Source organism: Bufo gargarizans, chromosome 11 (assembly GCF_014858855.1).
Source record: "Bufo gargarizans isolate SCDJY-AF-19 chromosome 11, ASM1485885v1, whole genome shotgun sequence".
NCBI classification, from domain to species: Eukaryota; Metazoa; Chordata; class Amphibia; order Anura; family Bufonidae; genus Bufo; species Bufo gargarizans.
This window is the reverse complement of record NC_058090.1, coordinates 26317892-26332027: the sequence shown is the minus strand read 5'-3', so window position 1 is coordinate 26332027 and position 14136 is coordinate 26317892.

Here is a 14136-nt window from a genome sequence, read left to right as displayed (position 1 = left end):
TCCTCATGTATTTTCTTCATATGCTTGAGTTTGGTTTTCAATGTTGCGAGACAAATTTTGTTTCCTATTTCAATAAACATCCAATGAAACGCAGCAATTCAGTATCCAGTATGTAGTCTGCAGCGTATTACAGTACTGGCATAGTGGATGAGATTTTAGCTGGCCTGATCTACCTGCTGCTGGAAGAATCTGAAATGTGAATAGACCCGCGGGGCAGATTTAAAATGTCAATTTCTGATGCAGATTTAAATTGTGGGTTTCATAACTTGTAATGCATGAGGTGACATGCACGGCTGATCTGCGGGACAATCCGAGAAAAATCAGCATTTTCTCCTTCACCCGTAACTGAACCCCTGGAGCAGACCTCCTGCTGTTGGACAAGAGACGCCTCACTTCAGGTTTCCTGTCAAGAGTATAATGAAGCCGGTAAGAAACCTGAGGGAAATATCGCCCAAAATGCTATCTTCCATTTAAAACACACCTTTTTTGCCTAATGTTTTTTTATTTTCTGATTGCAGATTTATTCTATTTTCAAAACATGCTTATGGTGGCGGTCATCTTCTCAGGGGCCACAGACACTGGTCTAGAGCTGACCCTATTAGCTTCTATAGTAGAGTTTTCTAGGTATGCTCTGTGACCTGTGCAGAGGTCAGGATGGAGCTTTGGCCCTCGCCTATTTTGAATGGTGGCTCCTGTCTCTATAGACAGAGGTGATATCGTTACAGGCAGGATTAGAATGACAGATAAGCAAGTAACTTCAATAGTGATATGTACAGACCTGTCAGAAGTGGTGCCCATTAGGCTGTGGCCAGTGCAAAAACCTGCAGCATTTTGTTTAAGTATAGATTATCGATTCTTTAAAAATGTTAAAACATAATAGGATTTAAACAATAGGTAATTTTCTGATGGCACCTTCCCTCTAAAGAGGACCCGTCACCTCTCGTGACATGTCTGTTTTAGTAACTACTTGCCAATGCTTTCTAAGGCCCCTTTCACACGAGTGAGTTTTCCTGCACTGGTGCAATGCGTGACATGAACGCAATGCACCCGCACTGAATCCTGATCCATTCATTTCAATGGGTTTGTGTACATGAGCTTTTTTTCACGCATCAGTTCTGCGTTGCATGAAAATTGCAGCATGTTCTATATTCTGTGTTTTTCACGCAGCCCTGGCCCAATAGAAGCGAATGGGGCTTTAGTGAAAAACGCATTGCATCCACAAGCAAGTGTGGATGCGATGCGTTTTTCACTGATGGTTGCTAGGAGATGGTTTGTAAACCTTTCAGGGTTTTTTTTTTATCATGGTTGTGAAAAACACATCAAAACGCAATGCACCCGCATGGGGAAAAACAAAACCCAATCGCAGACAAAACAGACTGAACTTGCTTGCAAAATGGTGCGAGTTTCACTGAATGCATCCAGAGCCAATCAGTCTCGCTCGTGTGAAAAAGGCGTAATACTGTACAGAGCGCTCGCTTCGGACATCATACATGACAATCTCTTTCTAAGGCTACTTTCACACTAGCATTGTTTGAATCCGGCGTTCAATTCCGACACTGGAACTGCCCGCCGGATCCGGAAAAAAATGTGAAAACTGATTACATTTGAATCCTGATCAGGATTTTGATCACAACGAAAAAATGCATTGGAAAAAACGGATCTGCCATTTATGGCCTTTTTTTTTTTTTTTATTCACATTTTTCTGGTTTAACATGCAAAAGCTGGATCTGGTTTGATGGAACAGACGGCACCGGATCCGGCATTAATGCAAGACAATGGGAAAAAGGCCAGATCCGGCGTTCAGTCAAAGTGTTCCGGATTTTTGGCCGGAGGTAAAAATACAACATGCTACAGTTTTCTGAAAAGCCTGATCAGTCAAAAAGACTGAACTGAAGACATCCTGAACGGATTGCTCTCCATTCAGAATGCATGGGGATAAAACTGATCAGTTCTTTTCTGGATTTGAGCCCCTAGGACGGAACTCTGCGCCGGAAAAGAAAAACGCTAGTGTGAAAGTACCCTAACAAAGTTAGAACCAGCCCTGTACCTCACATGGATCCAGAGATCGCCACATTCATTGCTTTGCTAGATTTATATGAAGCTGATAGCTCAAGGGGCGTCTCTTTTCTGCAGCAGCTCTGGGGGCGTGTCCATGCTCCTCCTATTCCAGCTCAGGATGCAGTTGAAGGATGAAACTGAGCATGTGCGGCCATCTCGGTGAGGTGGACAAAGAAGAAAAACAGCAAGTGCCGCTAAACAGATTTTATTTAACGTGGGGGCTATTCAATTTTTTTTATTACATGCAATTACAATAGAATTCAGATCCAGGTGCTGGTTTAAAAACTAGAATATTTTTTTGTGGGACAACCCCTATAACGACAACATTGCAGGATTTGGGGAGTACGATCTCCTTGGGGTGAGAGCGCTGACTTGGCCTCTCACCCAGTTAAGCCAGTACTCTCTGCTCTGCACTGATGAGGGTCAATCATCCAGAAACAGCTGTCTGCAGATGAGGTGCAAGATTAGTTATTTAATATCTGAGTCATGTCTCAAGGCCTACTTCAAGGGCTTGTCCAGGATTGGTGACATTTGCTTAAGTTCAATGCAGTCACTTTAATTGTACATGCCTGCAATTTCCTTTTCTGATGCCCTGTTTTTTGTAATTTCCAAATTCTGAGCTGGAAGTGTAGTTTCTCTACAAGTTAGTGATGTACCGGGCCCCTTTTGTGGAGAGTGAAGCCTCTTCCGCTTCACAAGGAGCCTGGTGATGTCACCGGCACGCAGGGAGGGCGGGTAGTAGGCGGGAACAGGCTGCGCTAATTAACGCCCCTCTGGTCCGGTGATGTCACTGGCACACAAGAATATTCTGCAGAGGGCAGGGAGGGAGGTTTGTAGGAGGTAACATCAGGGATATGTAACACCCCTCTGGTCCGGTGACGTCACTGGGTATTGCTCAGCCTTATCTATGAAGATGGAGAGGAGGGATATGCCGTCAGGAGGTGGAATCTCTCGCCTGTGCCGTTCCGTATTCGGCGCAGGCATAGTGAAGGAAGGACGCTCACCGACTGCTGCCTTCCTTACTGCGCTGAATGCTGAACGGCATGGGGCAGGCGCGAGACTTACCATGCACTCAGGGCCGGCAGGAGAATGCAAACTCTGCCTGGCCCTGTTGATCAAGACTTGGAGAGAGGTCACAGAGGCTAATTTGCATATTATAAAAGTCACATTTGTGGAGTAACGCGGCATAGATAAAACTAGGAATAGGCTCGTTAGGTTCAGCTGACATTAGCACATCGATAATATCAGCCAGTTTAATTTAGGTATTTCTGGTGACTGAAACCCTTTAAGGGCAAGTCTGATGACTGTGAGGGAACAACCGTAAGGACCATGTACACTGGAATTACAGGTAGGAAGTCTGCATGTTCTACAGTGGGAGCAAAATAGGTAAGATTTTCACATCTCATTCCGATGCTTAATAAAATAAAATGCACAGAAATTGACCTGCAGTGCAGATTTTCAAAGGTTTTAGTCACTATATTTCTAGCTGCACATGTGCTGGGAACATCGCATAAATGCAGCTAGCCATAAGTTATTAAACCATCGGCACTGACCGTTCAAGGCAGAGTTCACACTGAAGTTGATTGGTCAGTTATTTCCATCCAGGTGTCGGTCAAAAACACAGAACAGGTGCAGATCTTTCCGTTATACCTGTCCTCTGAATAGGCTTCACTACTGATTTTGCCGGGGCTGCTGTCCTAAAATTGCTGCCGATGGATGGTTATGTGAATAGTCCTGTCCATCAGTGGCCTCCTTTCACTTACAGTGCAGGTAGACTGCGCATGCGCGATTTGCCCTGTGTGAGTGAATGGAGGCCGCGGATGGATGTGGGTTCTAATGCAGGTCCCCAGGTAGTTGGTGACAAAATCCACAGCGGAGAATCGCAGAGAGGTGGTGAAGAAGGGCCCAAGTTTTGGGGAAATGTTTTAACTTGCACTGGTGGCACCTCTCCAGTCAGACCGAGCCCCATGCTCGAGATTCTGCAAGTCCCTGAGTATTGGCGATTCCATAAATGATGAGGTTGGAATATCCCTTTAGCTTTATTTATGTGAAACCATAAAGGGGTTTCTGAGAGGTATGGCATATCTTCACAAGAGGTCATCAGTATCTGATCTCTGGGGGTCTGACTTCGGGCACCCCCACCTATCAGCTGTATGAACAGGCTGCAGAGCTACGCTAGGCGCTGCGGCCTCTTTCTAGGCCAATGATGTCACATGATCTACTTGGCCCCTTCAAATTGGTGCGGATGGCTGTAGTCTTACCCCCATCAACGTTCAGTTTTTTGCTTTCCGTATATGGAACCATTCATTTCAATGGATCCGCAAAAAAAAGGAAGGTACTCCGTATGCCTTCCGTATTTCCATTCCAAAGATAGAACATGTCCTATAATTGCCCACAAATCACGTTCCGTGGCTCCATTCAAGTCAACTGTTCCACAAAAAAAAAAAAAACTGAATGCACCCGTATGTCTTCCTTATCCGTTCCGTTTTTGCAGAACCAGCTATTGCAAAATCTTATGCCCAGCCCAATTCTTTAATGTACTTACTGTTTGTTTTTTTACTCTTTATTGACAGTTAACAGTACCACATCAATATACACATGTTATCAAGTACAGAATATACATGACGGATTCAAGACCTTTATGGTCAGTTTCTCGATTCATTAAACAACAAAAATGAATAATAATAATTTAGTTACTGTCTTAACTATTCTTCTGACCGCCATCTACTTTATAATAACACTTGAAATACAGTGATCCGATGCATACAGGGTTCCTGTTACACCTGTTGAGCCATATCCCCTCGAGGTGTTGCGATTGCCTGTCTCAATCTCGAGGTTGAATACATAGTTTGCGCTGCTCCACACCATATGCCCCATACTTTGTCAAATTTTTGTGGCTTATTGCGGTGTTTATAAACTAATACTATGTAGGGTAGACTCTGATTTAGTTGTCATTTCCACATGGTCAGAGTCGGTGTATTAGGACTGTACCATCTCAGTGCTATACACTTACGTGCCGTAAACAGAGATTCCCTTAGGAATATTGTCATATAGTGATCCCAATGATCATCGCCCATTATACCCAACAGGCAGACCCCAGAAGTGCATGGCATCCAGATCGGCAGTAGTGAGGAAAGCAGATCCGTCTCTTCCCTCCAGAATGTGGCTATCGGGTTGCAGCTCCAGATCATGTGCCAGAAGTCTGCTTCTAGTTCCCCACACCTCGGGCATGCAGTGGAAACCGTTCTGCCCATCCTAGTTGGTGTTAGATATGACTGATGAATAATATAGAGTTGAATTATTTTATTTATTGTGGGAGATACTTGCAGATGTGACTCTAATAAATCCGTTATAGTTTTATTTGTAAGTGTGGGTATCCTCCTTTTCCATTTGTCAATTACTGGTAGAGGTTTTGCACTAATCTTTGTTTGAACTAAATGTCAGTAAACTGCTGATATTAATCCTTTGGGGCCCTGGGTTTTGACAATGACCCAATACTTGGACACTGGTGCTGTTGTGTGGGAATTTGCTCTGAACTGCAGCCCTGCAGATAGAAGAAAAAATGGGTACGTGGTAAGTCCATATTTCTGAGTCAAGGCTTCAAATGTCATCATGATACCTTACTCATATATGTCACCTAGAGTCCTGGCTCCCGCTGATTTCCATTCGTCCGCTCCCATTACTTCCTGCATAGTCTGTATAATCTGATTATCCCACGAAGGTGTGTCCGAGGCTACCTCAGTAAATTTGGCTAGTGCTTTGGCTTCTTTCCAGACCGTCTGGGCTAGTCTGTGTACTGGTAGCATTGGCTTTTGGAATTTTAAGTGGTCCTTCTAATACTGCCCTTAAGGTAGGACTTTTAAGGCCCCTTTCACACGGGCGAGAATTCTGTGCCGGTGCAATGCGTGAGGTCAATGCACTGAATCCAGACCCATTCACTTTAATGGGGCTGTGCAGATGAGCAGGGATTTTCAAATGTGGATTGAGGGGTTAAAAATTAACTCCCCTCATCCAATTGATTGCGCAGCTGGCATAGTCTTCTTGCTTCTTCTTTCAGGACCTGCAAAAGGACCTTTGACGTAATCAATTTCTATCTTTATTCAGCAGAACCTGCGCTGATGTCATCAAAGGTCCTTTTTTTTTTTTTGCAGGTCCGCAAAAGAAGAAGCAAGGAGACTATGCCGGCTGTACGATCAAGTGGATGAGGAGTGAGTTAATAATTTATTTTTTTAACCCCTCAATCCACATTTTAGTAAGCATTCTGTATTAAGAATGCTATTTTCCCTTATAACCAGGTTATAAGGGAAAATGATAAAATGAATAGAACACCTAACCCAAACCCGAACTCCAGTGAAGAAGTTCGGGTCTGGGTACCACATTCAGGTTTTTTTTTTGGGGTTTTTTTCACGCGCGTGCAAAATGCATTGCATTCGGGTGGAAAAAACATCGGAACACAATCTCAGTCAAAACTGACTGCAATTGCGTGCCTACTCGTGTGGTTTCCTGCAATGCACACATGACAAATCCAGAACGCCCGTGTGAAAGAAGCCTAAGTCCTCTGATATGGGAAGGTCCTCTATCGTAAACCAAGTGTGAATGAGCCATAGTTGGCCAGATAAGTAATATATAAAATAGTCTGGTGAGGCCATACCTACCTTCCAGTTTCCAAATTTATTATGGATATGTTCAATTAATGGAAGCATATTGAGTGCCTGGGAGTGGCGCCTGGTAATTTTGACACCTAGGTATTTGAAGGTATCCACCACTTTCAGCTGGGAAACCTGGAAGGGTCCACTCCAATCTGTCCTGTACACCGATTTCCTACAGTTAATTTTCAATCCTGAGTAGTTCCCAAACTCCTCTATTAGGTTCACCACATTATGGAGAGACGAGTCAGGCGATGACAGATATAGAATCATGTTGTCAGCGTACAGTCCTATTCGAACCTCCCTTTCCCCATGATTATTCCTGTTATATGGCCAAGGTTTCAATTGCCAGGGCGAATAGAAGTTGTGAAAGGGGGCAACCCTGCCTTGTCCCTCTATGGAGGGGGAAGCTGTCTGACATTTCTCCATTTACTAATAGCCTACTTATTGGGTTATTGCTCACCCATCTGAGGACCAAATCCAAAGCTTCTAAGACAGCCAATCAAATATGGCCATTCTATAGAATCAAACGCCTTGGCTGCGTCCAGTGAGGCCAGCGCCCAGTCTGCATAGTGTCCCAACTGTGCCACCACCTGTACCCTTATATTCTCAGTGGTAGATTTCCCTGGCATGAAGGCAGTCTGGTCCTCGTGAACTAACGAGAGGATTACCTGGTTAAGGTGTGGGGCTAATATTCTAGTTAGTATTTTATAATCCACATTTAGCAGTGCTATGGGCCTATAGGACCCACAGTCTAAAGCAGGGATGCCCAACCTACGGCCCTCCAGATGTTGCAAAACTACAACTCCCAGCATGCCTGGAAAGCCTACAGCTATCAATCTACAGCAGGGCATTGTGGGAGTTGTAGTTTTACAACAGCTGGAGGGCCGCAGGTTGAGCATGCCTGGTAAAGGATCCTTGTCAGGTTTAAGCAAAAGTACTACTGTGGCTTCCCTAAATGACCCTGGTAGGTGTCCTGTCTCCAGAGACGAGTGAAGAGTGGTCAACAGTTGGGGAGCTAACACCTCTCTGCATACCTGGTATAGACCTCTTTGGAGGGCCCATCTGGACCTGGTGATTTCCCATTATTGAGATCTGCTATAGCTTGCAGTACTTCCTCCAAGCATCTAGGTCGATACAGTTGGGCACTTTGAGATTTAGTGAGTTTGGGGAAGGAAATGTCTTTTAGGTATTTTGCTATTTCCATTTCATTATATTAGACCTGTGTAAATCACAATAAAAATGTGTGAAGGCATTAAGAATGGTTTCTAAGTTCTTGCCCCGTGTGGTCCCTAATAGCTAAAATCACTGTAGATGGTGAGTCATGTCAAATTAACTGGGCCAGTAACTTAGCTGATTGGTTTTCTAGCTCGAAGGCAGTTTGTTTCATAACTTTATCCTTAAGTATTACCAAATATTGTCGTCCTGCCTGCAGCCATTCGTTTCTGTTGGCCTCAGGCGGGTGACTAATACTGCTGTTCCAGTGTGGTGCACCGGGATTCCAGCTCAGATCTTTTAGTGTCTCTTTTAATATAGGATATATTGGAATGCAGTGCCCCGCACAGAAATGCTTTTAGAGTGTCCCATACCAGCCCAGTATTAGGTTCATTTTCGTGTGTTTTAAGAAAGATTCCTGTAGTTGGTATGATATCCCATCTGATGCACCCATAAGACTCAACAAGAATGGATGTATGTTCAATCTATACATGACTGAGGGGGTGCTGTGAACCAGTGTGCCAAAAATTGGCGAGTGATCTGAAATTCCTCAGAGCATGTATGTTATAGACCTCAAGTTTAGTAGTGCTGGTTCATTACCTAATATAAAGTCTATCCTGGTTAGGGAGTTATGACTGCTGCTGTGACATGAGTATATTCTAGATCTAGGATGCTTAGACCTCCAGAGGTCGAGCCATCTAAACTCTGTTAAGAATCTGCTAAGTTGTGACGGGTTCCCTGTTTTAGGTGGGCTTACCACATCCGTGAAACGATCCAGTGAGGGATCTAACATCATATTTAAGTCTCCCATGCAAAGTATTTTGGCGTTTGGATATGCAGCTGCAAACGTGGCTGCTAGATGTAAAATCTGCATGGATCCCGGGGGAGGGTTGTAGATGCCGATTAAAACATAATGTGCATTGTCAATAAGTATGAAGGCATATTTGCATACCGTATCTATGGTTTTGTTCTTTTACCTCTCATCTTAATTGCTTGTGCACTAATAGGGATACCCCCTTTGAGGACGAGGAGTGATAGGAATGTGCAGGCCATTGTACCCGTGTGTGTGTGTGTGTGTGTGTGTTTTTTTTTTTTTTTAATATAGTACCTGTGATGTATTAGGTGTGAGGGGTGTCTTTTGGAGACATAGTATTTGCGGGTTAGTGTTTCTGATAAAAGTATGTACTATTGATCTTTTTTGTGGAGAGCCTAATCCTTTGACATTCCACAAAATAATTTTCAATTCAGCCATGGAATTTTGTGCCTGTATGTAACCTAAGGAGGTAAGCATATTGCAATGGTCATGGTAACTCTGGACAGGTTTATTTGGATGACCATAAACGTCTTAACAATAGCAACGAAACCACGAAAACGTTAACTCTTAACAACGTAATATTGGTTAATTGTTATGTCTGGTATAGCTATCCATCTACCAGACTCTGGGCCAGTAAAACCGGGATGCCTCTGTCTCTAGTGTTAATGTGACAGAGGCATGCCGGCTACATCAACTGCCATGATACTTCCATCTATAGTGAGTGCGGCCCTGGATAAGTAAATAAGTGGGACCTATATAGTTCTAAACCAGAAGCTGAATATAAGAATGTTCGATGCACATCAACTTGGCATAGCCAGTCCCCTGGTGCCATCAGGTGACTTTTCAGCAATTGGTTTCAAGGACTTCATCGACTTGGTGACCTTCTTCGTAGGGCTAGCCACTTGTTAACCTCTCCAGGAGAGGTAAAGAAGACCGCTCGATCACCATCTATTATTTGTAGCTTTGTTGGGTAACCCATGGAGTAGGGTATGTTGGCATCTCTCAGCCGCCGCTTGAAATCCATGACGGTGGCATGTTGTTTCTACAGTTCCATGGAGAAATCCGGAAAGATGGAGACCTTGGTGTTGTCATACTTGATTTTTTTTTTTGTTGTCTTTTGGCCAATCTCAATATTTTGTCCCTATCTTTTCAATTTAGAAACCTTGCGAGCATAGGTCGAGGTGGGGCCCCAGGAGGTGGTGGTCTGGCTGGTACCCTGTGGGCTCATTCCACTGCGTAGGCCGCTGAGAAGTTTGCATCAGGAAAAAGTTATTTTATCCAGTTCTCTATGAATTCATCTGGTGACCGACCCTCTGCTTTTTCTGGCAAGCCGATGATTCTTATATTGTTTCTATGGAGCCTGTTTTCCAAGTCGTCCACTTTTTGTCTTCAGCGGTCTGCTTTGGTGTTGAGTTCAGAAAAAGACCTAGGAACATTGGCCGTAGCATCCTCTATTCGGGATATACGCTCTTCAGTGTGTTGGACTCTGTCCTTCAGGTTGTGCATGTCTTGTCGAAGGAGGCCTAAGTCAATTGTGACCTCGTCTAGTTTTCCCATTAGAGACGTCTTGCAGGCAGTGATGGCTTCCAGGACCTGTGCTGTTACTTGTTTAAGAGTGGGTTCATCTGGAGCGCGCTGATCCACCGGATCTTTGTAGGGTGATTCAGCCGTCTCTATTATGGCTCACTTGCCTTTGATCGGAGTCAGTTCTCTGCTGCGATGGGAGTTGATGGAGAACAGGATTTATCCCGCAGTGCTGTGCCGGCCACGGAGCTCTGCTTAGGCACGTCTACAATCTTGGCCGCTGGCCATGCCCCCTAATGTACTTACTGTTACAACATTATTTTATGTTTGCGACCCGCAAAAAACTGATCACAAACGTGTAAACACTACCTGCAAGAGGCCTAAGGTAACGCTCACACATTCAGGATTTGATGAAGCTTAATGTAGCTTTGGATTCTGCATCTAAATCCTCCTAATCTGATGACCATTCACATCCAGTGGGGGATTTTCCACAGGGAAAAAGCCATGGATTAGAATGAGGCTGATCCACAGAAGAATCCCCTTCATATTTGTCAGGCAAATTCTCTCCTCTTTTTGAATCCAGTCCAAAAACTGAAAAAACATGAACGAGTGAACACACAACATACTTACCATTGAGGCAGACCACAGAACCGCTATGTGGCCCGATGCCGAACTGCTTCTGTTCCAGACATAGATTCAATGCATGTACTGGCAACCACCACTAGGGGGAGCTCTGTGCAAAGCAATAATTACAGCTTTCAATTATATCAATGGAGACTGTAAAAATGTCTGTGCACTGAGCTCCCCCTAGTGGTGGCTGCAGACAGTTTTCTAGTATACTATGTGAGGGAAAGCAATATCATTGTATTTATGCCACTTGTCAGAATTAGCGACATATGACACTTCCTCTGCCAGTTAGGGGACATAATGAGGTTATTGGGGACTTCAACTGCCCAGATATAGACTGGGAAACTGAACGCTGTACAGGTCCTTCTCCAAAAATTTGCATATTGTGATAAAGTTCATTATTTTCTGTAATGTACTGATAAACATTAGACTTTCATATATTTTAGATTCATTACACACAACTGAAGTAGTTCAAGCCTTTTATTGTTTTAATATTGATGATTTTGGCATACAGCTCATGAAAACCCAAAATTCCTTTAAAAAATCTAAAAAAATTAGCAGATCATGAAAAGGTTCTCTAAACGAGCTAATAACCTAATCATCTGAATCAACTAATTAACTCTAAACACCTGCAAAAGATTCCTGAGGCTTTTAAAAACTCCCAGCCTGATTCATTACTCCAAACGGCAATCCTGGGTAAGACTGCCGACCTGACTGCTGTCCAGAAGGCCATCATTGACACCCTCAAGCAAGAGGGTAAGACACAGAAAGAAATGTCTGAAGGAATAGGCTGTTCCCAGAGTGCTGTATCAAGGCACCTCAGTGGGAAGTCTGTGGGAAGGAAAAAGTGTGGCAGAAAACGCTGCACAACGAGAAGAGGTGACCGGACCCTGAGGAAGATTGTGGAGAAGGACCGATTCCAGACCTTGGGGGACCTGCGGAAGCAGTGGACTGAGTCTGGAGTAGAAACATCCAGAGCCCCCGTGTACAGGCGTGTGCAGGAAATGGGCTACAGGTGCCGCATTCCCCAGAAACAGCGGCAGAAGCGCCTGACCTGGGCTACAGAGAAGCAGCGCTGGACTGTTGCATGTCATTCGGAAATCAAGGTGCCAGAGTCTGGAGGAAGACTGGGGAGAGGGAAATGCCAAAATGCCTGAAGTCCAGTGTCAAGTACCCACAGTCAGTGATGGTCTGGGTGCCATGTCAGCTGCTGGTGTTGGTCCACTGTGTTTTATCAAGGGCAGGGTCAATGCAGCTAGCTATCAGGAGATTGTGGAGCACTTCATGCTTCCATCTGCTGAAAAGCTTTATGGAGATGAAGATGTCATTTTTCAGCACGACCTGGCACCTGCTCACAGCGCCAACACCACTGGTAAATGGTTTACTGACCATGGTATTACTGTGCTCAATTGGCCTGCCAACTCTCCTGACCTGAACCCCATAGAGAATCTGTGGGATATTGGGAAGAGAAAGTTGAGAGACGCAAGACCCAACACTCTGGATGAGCTTAAGGCCGCTATCGAAGCCTCCTGGGCCTCCATAACACCTCAGCAGTGCCACAGGCTGATTGCCTCCATGCCACGCCGCATTGAAGCCTCCTGGGCCTCCATAACACCTCAGCAGTGCCACAGGCTGATTGCCTCCATGCCACGCCGCATTGAAGCATCCTGGGCCCCCATAACACCTCAGCAGTGCCACAGGCTGATTGCATCCATGCCACGCGGCATTGAAGCCTCCTGGGCCTCCATAACACCTCAGCAGTGCCACAGGCTGATTGCCTCCATGCCACGCCGCATTGCAGCATCCTGGGCCTCCATAACACCTCAGCAGTGCCACAGGCTGATTGCCTCCATGCCACGCCGCATTGAAGCATCCTGGGCCTCCATAACACCTCAGCAGTGCCACAGGCTGATTGCCTCCATGCCACGCCGCATTGAAGCATCCTGGGCCTCCATAACACCTCAGCAGTGCCACAGGCTGATTGCCTCCATGCCACGCCGCATTGAAGCATCCTGGGCCTCCATAACACCTCAGCAGTGCCACAGGCTGATTGCCTCCATGCCACGCCGCATTGAAGCCTCCTGGGCCTCCATAACACCTCAGCAGTGCCACAGGCTGATTGCCTCCATGCCACGCCGCATTGAAGCCTCCTGGGCCTCCATAACACCTCAGCAGTGCCACAGGCTGATTGCCTCCATGCCACGCCGCATTGAAGCAGTCATTTCTGCAAAAGGATTCCCGACCAAGTATTGAGTGCAGAACTGAACATCATTATTTGAAGGTTGACTTTTTTTGTATTAAAAACACTTTTCTTTTATTGGTCGGATGAAATATGCTAATTTTTTTTGATAGGAAATTTGGGTTTTCATGAGCTGTATGCCAAAATCATCAATATTAAAACAATAAAAGGCTTGAACTACTTCAGTTGTGTGTAATGAATCTAAAATATATGAAAGTCTAATGTTTATCAGTACATTACAGAAAATAATGAACTTTATCACAATATGCTAATTTTTTTAGAAGGACCTGTAGATCTCATGAAGGAAACAGGTTCTTGGCAATAACCAAAGACAATTACCTTTCCCAACTGGTTGAGGACCCGACTAGAGGGACAGCCCCGCGTAGATCCAGTATTAACCAGTAGACCTGACAGAGGAACAGATGTGCAGGTTGAGGGACACCTGAGGATAGTGACCATAAAGTAATAATATTTTTAAAAGCATCCTAAACTCTAAGGCCTCTTGCACATGAATGTTGTGTGCCCACCACAAAATGCAGTCCCCAATGCACAGAACGGATGCCCAATGTTCGTGTGCAAGAGGCCTTGTTGTGAGAGGTACATACCAAAGGCTGTCAAAGCATGATGGGAGTTGTAGTTTTGCAACAGCTGGAGGCAAGCTGGTTGGGAAACACTACCTAAGGCCTCATGCACACGACTGTTGTGTGCATCCGTGGCCGTTGTGCCGTTTTCCGTTTTTTTTCGCGGACCCATTGACTTTCAATGGGTCCGTGGAAAAATCTGAAAATGCACCGTTTTGCAGCCGAGGCCGTGATCCGTGTATCCTGTCCGTCAAAAAAATAGGACCTGTCCTATTTTTTGGACGGACAACGGTTCACGGACCCATTCAAGTCAATGGCTCCGTGAAAGAACACGGATGCACACAAGATTGGCATCCGTGTCCGTGATCCGTGGCCGTAGGTTGCTTTCATACAGACAGATCCGAAGATCCATCTGCATAAAAGCTTTTTCAG